Genomic DNA, 7,390 nt, shown 5'->3' with positions numbered 1-7,390 from the left:
TTAAAACAACATAAATACAATTTAATAAAGCATAGGATAAAACAACATAAATACAATTTAATAAAGCATAGGTTAAAACAACATAAATACAATTTAATAAAGCATAGGATAAAACAACATAAATTCAATTTAATAAAGCATAGGATAAAACAACATAAATATAATTTAATAAAGCATAGGATAAAACAACATAAATAAAATTTAATAAAGCATAGGATAAAACAACATAAATAAAATGTAATAAAGTATACGATAAAACAACGTAAATACAATTTAATAAAGCATAGTATAAAACAACATAAATAAAATTTAATAAAGCATAGGATAAAACAACATAAATACAATTTAATAAAGCATAGGATAAAACAACATAAATACAATTTAATAAAACATAGGTTAAAACAACATAAATGCAATTTAATAAAGCATAGGATAAAACAACATAAATACAATTTATAAAGCATAGGATAAAACAACATAAATAAAATTTAATAAAGCATAGGATAAAACAACATAAATACAATTTAATAAAGCATAGGATAAAACAACATAAATACAATTTAATAAAGCATACGTTAAAACAACATAAATACAATTAAATAAAGCATAGGATAAAACAACATAAATACAATTTAATAAAGCATAGGTTAAAACAACATAAATAAAATTTAATAAAGCATAGGATAAAACAACATAAATACAATTTAATAAAGCATAGGATAAAACAACATAAATACAATTTAATAAAGCATACGTTAAAACAACATAAATACAATTAAATAAAGCATAGGATAAAACAACATAAATACAATTTAATAAAGCATAGGTTAAAACAACATAAATACAATTTTATAAAGCATAGGATAAAACAACATAAATACAATTTAATAAAGCATAGGATAAAACAACATAAATACAATTTAATAAAGCATACGTTAAAACAACATAAATACAATTAAATAAAGCATAGGATAAAACAACATAAATACAATTTAATAAAGCATAGGTTAAAACAACATAAATACAATTTTATAAAGCATAGGATAAAACAACATAAATACAATTTAATAAAGCATACGTTAAAACAAGATAAATACAATTAAATAAAGCATAGGATAAAACAACATAAATACAATTTAATAAAGCATAGGTTAAAACAACATAAATACAATTTTATAAAGCATAGGATAAAACAACATAAATACAATTTAGTAAAGCATAGGTTAAAACAACATAAATACAATTTAATAAAGCATAGGATAAAACAACATAAATTCAATTTAATAAAGCATAGGATAAAACAACATAAATATAATTTAATAAAGCATAGGATAAAACAACATAAATAAAATTTAATAAAGCATAGGATAAAACAACATAAATAAAATTTAATAAAGCATACGATAAAAAAACGTAAATACAATTTAATAAAGCATAGGATAAAACAACATAAATACAATTTATAAAGCATAGGATAAAACAACATAAATACAATTTAATAAAGCATAGGATAAAACAACATAAATACAATTTAATAAAGCATAGGATAAAACAACATAAATACAATTTAATAAAGCATAGGATAAAACAACATAAATACAATTTAATAAAGCATAGGATAAAACAACATAAATACAATTTAATAAAGCATAGGATAAAACAACATAAATACAATTTAATAAAGCATAGGCTAAAACTACATAAATACAATTTAATAAAGCATAGGATAAAACAACATAAATACAATTTAATAAAGCATAGGATAAAACAACATAAATAAAATTTAATAAACCATAGGATAAAACAACATAAATTCAATTTAATAAAGCATAGGATAAAACCACATAAATAAAATTTAATAAAGCATAGGATAAAACAACATAAATTCAATTTAATAAAGCATAGGATAAAACAACATAAATATAATTTAATAAAGCATAGGATAAAACAACATAAATAAAATTTAATAAAGCATAGGATAAAACAACATAAATAAAATTTAATAAAGCATATGATAAAACAACGTAAATGCAATTTAATAAAGCATAGGATAAAACAACATAAATACAATTTATAAAGCATAGGATAAAACAACATAAATACAATTTAATAAAGCATAGGATAAAACAACATAAATTCAATTTAATAAAGCATAGGATAAAACAACATAAATATAATTTAATAAAGCATAGGATAAAACAACATAAATACAATTTATAAAGCATAGGATAAAACAACATAAATACAATTTAATAAAGCATAGGATAAAACAACATAAATACAATTTAATAAAGCATAGGATAAAACAACATAAATACAATTTAATAAAGCATAGGATAAAACAACATAAATACAATTTAATAAAGCATACATTAAAACAACATAAATACAATTAAATAAAGCATAGGTTAAAACAACATAAATACAATTTAATAAAGCATAGGATAAAACAACATAAATACAATTTAATAAAGCATAGGATAAAACAACATAAATACAATTTAATAAAGCATAGGATAAAACAACATAAATAAAATTTAATAAAGCATAGGATAAAACAACATAAATACAATTTAATAAAGCATATGTTAAAACAACATAAATACAATTAAATAAAGCATAGGATAAAACAACATAAATACAATTTAATAAAGCATAGGATAAAACAACATAAATACAATTTAATAAAGCATACGTTAAAACAACATAAATACAATTAAATAAAGCATAGGATAAAACAACATAAATACAATTTAATAAAGCATAGGTTAAAACAACATAAATAAAATTTAATAAAGCATAGGATAAAACAACATAAATACAATTTAATAAAGCATAGGATAAAACAACATAAATACAATTTAATAAAGCATACGTTAAAACAACATAAATACAATTAAATAAAGCATAGGATAAAACAACATAAATACAATTTAATAAAGCATAGGTTAAAACAACATAAATACAATTTTATAAAGCATAGGATAAAACAACATAAATACAATTTAATAAAGCATAGGATAAAACAACATAAATACAATTTAATAAAGCATACGTTAAAACAACATAAATACAATTAAATAAAGCATAGGATAAAACAACATAAATACAATTTAATAAAGCATAGGTTAAAACAACATAAATACAATTTTATAAAGCATAGGATAAAACAACATAAATACAATTTAATAAAGCATACGTTAAAACAAGATAAATACAATTAAATAAAGCATAGGATAAAACAACATAAATACAATTTAATAAAGCATAGGTTAAAACAACATAAATACAATTTTATAAAGCATAGGATAAAACAACATAAATACAATTTAGTAAAGCATAGGTTAAAACAACATAAATACAATTTAATAAAGCATAGGATAAAACAACATAAATTCAATTTAATAAAGCATAGGATAAAACAACATAAATATAATTTAATAAAGCATAGGATAAAACAACATAAATAAAATTTAATAAAGCATAGGATAAAACAACATAAATAAAATTTAATAAAGCATACGATAAAAAAACGTAAATACAATTTAATAAAGCATAGGATAAAACAACATAAATACAATTTATAAAGCATAGGATAAAACAACATAAATACAATTTAATAAAGCATAGGATAAAACAACATAAATACAATTTAATAAAGCATAGGATAAAACAACATAAATACAATTTAATAAAGCATAGGATAAAACAACATAAATACAATTTAATAAAGCATAGGATAAAACAACATAAATACAATTTAATAAAGCATAGGATAAAACAACATAAATACAATTTAATAAAGCATAGGCTAAAACTACATAAATACAATTTAATAAAGCATAGGATAAAACAACATAAATACAATTTAATAAAGCATAGGATAAAACAACATAAATACAATTTAATAAAGCATAGGATAAAACAACATAAATACAATTTAATAAAGCATAGGCTAAAACTACATAAATACAATTTAATAAAGCATAGGATAAAACAACATAAATACAATTTAATAAAGCATAGGATAAAACAACATAAATAAAATTTAATAAACCATAGGATAAAACAACATAAATTCAATTTAATAAAGCATAGGATAAAACAACATAAATAAAATTTAATAAAGCATAGGATAAAACAACATAAATTCAATTTAATAAAGCATAGGATAAAACAACATAAATATAATTTAATAAAGCATAGGATAAAACAACATAAATAAAATTTAATAAAGCATAGGATAAAACAACATAAATAAAATTTAATAAAGCATACGATAAAACAACGTAAATACAATTTAATAAAGCATAGGATAAAACAACATAAATACAATTTATAAAGCATAGGATAAAACAACATAAATACAATTTAATAAAGCATAGGATAAAACAACATAAATTCAATTTAATAAAGCATAGGATAAAACAACATAAATATAATTTAATAAAGCATAGGATAAAACAACATAAATAAAATTTAATAAAGCATAGGATAAAACAACATAAATAAAATTTAATAAAGCATACGATAAAACAACGTAAATACAATTTAATAAAGCATAGGATAAAACAACATAAATAAAATTTAATAAAGCATAGGACAAAACAACATAAATACAATTTAATAAAGCATACGTTAAAACAACATAAATACAATTAAATAAAGCATAGGATAAAACAACATAAATACAATTTAATAAAGCATAGGTTAAAACAACATAAATACAATTTTATAAAGCATAGGATAAAACAACATAAATACAATTTAGTAAAGCATAGGTTAAAACAACATAAATACAATTTAATAAAGCATAGGATAAAACAACATAAATACAATTTATAAAGCATAGGATAAAACAACATAAATACAATTTAATAAAGCATAGGATAAAACAACATAAATAAAATTTAATAAAGCATACGATAAAACAACGTAAATACAATTTAATAAAGCATAGGATAAAACAACATAAATAAAATTTAATAAAGCATAGGATAAAACAAGATAAATAAAATTTAATAAAGCATACGATAAAAAAACGTAAATACAATTTAATAAAGCATAGGATAAAACAACATAAATACAATTTATAAAGCATAGGATAAAACAACATAAATACAATTTAATAAAGCATAGGACAAAACAACATAAATACAATTTAATAAAGCATAGGATAAAACAACATAAATACAATTTAATAAAGCATACGTTAAAACAACGTAAATACAATTAAATAAAGCATAGGATAAAACAACATAAAAACAATTTAATAAAGCATAGGTTAAAACAACATAAATACAATTTAATAAAGCATAGGATAAAACAACATAAATACAATTTAATAAAGCATAGGTTAAAACAACATAAATACAATTTAAAAAAGCATAGGATAAAACAACATAAATTCAATTTAATAAAGCATAGGATAAAACAACATAAATATAATTTAATAAAGCATAGGATAAAACAACATAAATAAAATTTAATAAAGCATAGGATAAAACAACATAAATAAAATGTAATAAAGCATACGATAAAACAACGTAAATACAATTTAATAAAGCATAGTATAAAACAACATAAATAAAATTTAATAAAGCATAGGATAAAACAACATAAATACAATTTAATAAAGCATAGGATAAAACAACATAAATACAATTTAATAAAACATAGGTTAAAACAACATAAATGCAATTTAATAAAGCATAGGATAAAACAACATAAATACAATTTAATAAAGCATAGGATAAAATAACATAAATACAATTTAATAAAGCATAGGATAAAACAACATAAATACAATTTAATAAAGCATAGGATAAAACAACATAAATACAATTTAATAAAGCATACGTTAAAACAACATAAATACAATTAAATAAAGCATAGGATAAAACAACATAAATACAATTTAATAAAGCATAGGTTAAAACAACATAAATACAATTTTATAAAGCATAGGATAAAACAACATAAATACAATTTAGTAAAGCATAGGTTAAAACAACATAAATACAATTTAATAAAGCATAGGATAAAACAACATAAATTCAATTTAATAAAGCATAGGATAAAACAACATAAATATAATTTAATAAAGCATAGGATAAAACAACATAAATAAAATTTAATAAAGCATAGGATAAAACAACATAAATAAAATTTAATAAAGCATACGATAAAAAAACGTAAATACAATTTAATAAAGCATAGGATAAAACAACATAAATACAATTTATAAAGCATAGGATAAAACAACATAAATACAATTTAATAAAGCATAGGACAAAACAACATAAATACAATTTAATAAAGCATAGGATAAAACAACATAAATACAATTTAATAAAGCATACGTTAAAACAACGTAAATACAATTAAATAAAGCATAGGATAAAACAACATAAAAACAATTTAATAAAGCATAGGATAAAACAACATAAATAAAATGTTATAAAGCATACGATAAAACAACGTAAATACAATTTAATAAAGCATAGGCTAAAACAACATAAATAAAATTTAATAAAGCATAGGATAAAACAACATAAATACAATTTAATAAAGCATAGGATAAAACAACATAAATACAATTTAATAAAACATAGGTTAAAACAACATAAATGCAATTTAATAAAGCATATGATAAAACAACATAAATACAATTTAATAAAGCATAGGATAAAACTACATAAATACAATTTAATAAAGCATAGGATAAAACAACATAAATACAATTTATAAAGCATAGGATAAAACAACATAAATAAAATTTAATAAAGCATAGGATAAAACAACATAAATACAATTTAATAAAGCATAGGATAAAACAACATAAATACAATTTAATAAAGCATACGTTAAAACAACATAAATACAATTAAATAAAGCATAGGATAAAACAACATAAATACAATTTAATAAAGCATAGGTTAAAACAACATAAATACAATTTTATAAAGCATAGGATAAAACAACATAAATACAATTTAATAAAGCATAGGATAAAACAACATAAATACAATTTAATAAAGCATACGTTAAAACAACATAAATACAATTAAATAAAGCATAGGATAAAACAACATAAATACAATTTAATAAAGCATAGGTTAAAACAACATAAATACAATTTTATAAAGCATAGGATAAAACAACATAAATACAATTTAATAAAGCATACGTTAAAACAACATAAATACAATTAAATAAAGCATAGGATAAAACAACATAAATACAATTTAATAAAGCATAGGTTAAAACAACATAAATACAATTTTATAAAGCATAGGATAAAACAACATAAATACAATTTAGTAAAGCATAGGTTAAAACAACATAAATACAATTTAATAAAGCATAGGATAAAACAACATAAATTCAA

The sequence above is a fragment of the Phyllobates terribilis genome, unplaced genomic scaffold (genome assembly GCF_046119375.1).
Source record: "Phyllobates terribilis strain yellow unplaced genomic scaffold, ASM4611937v1 Scaffold_20__1_contigs__length_20440879, whole genome shotgun sequence".
NCBI classification, from domain to species: domain Eukaryota; kingdom Metazoa; phylum Chordata; class Amphibia; order Anura; family Dendrobatidae; genus Phyllobates; species Phyllobates terribilis.
Note: the sequence above shows the minus strand (reverse complement) of the source record.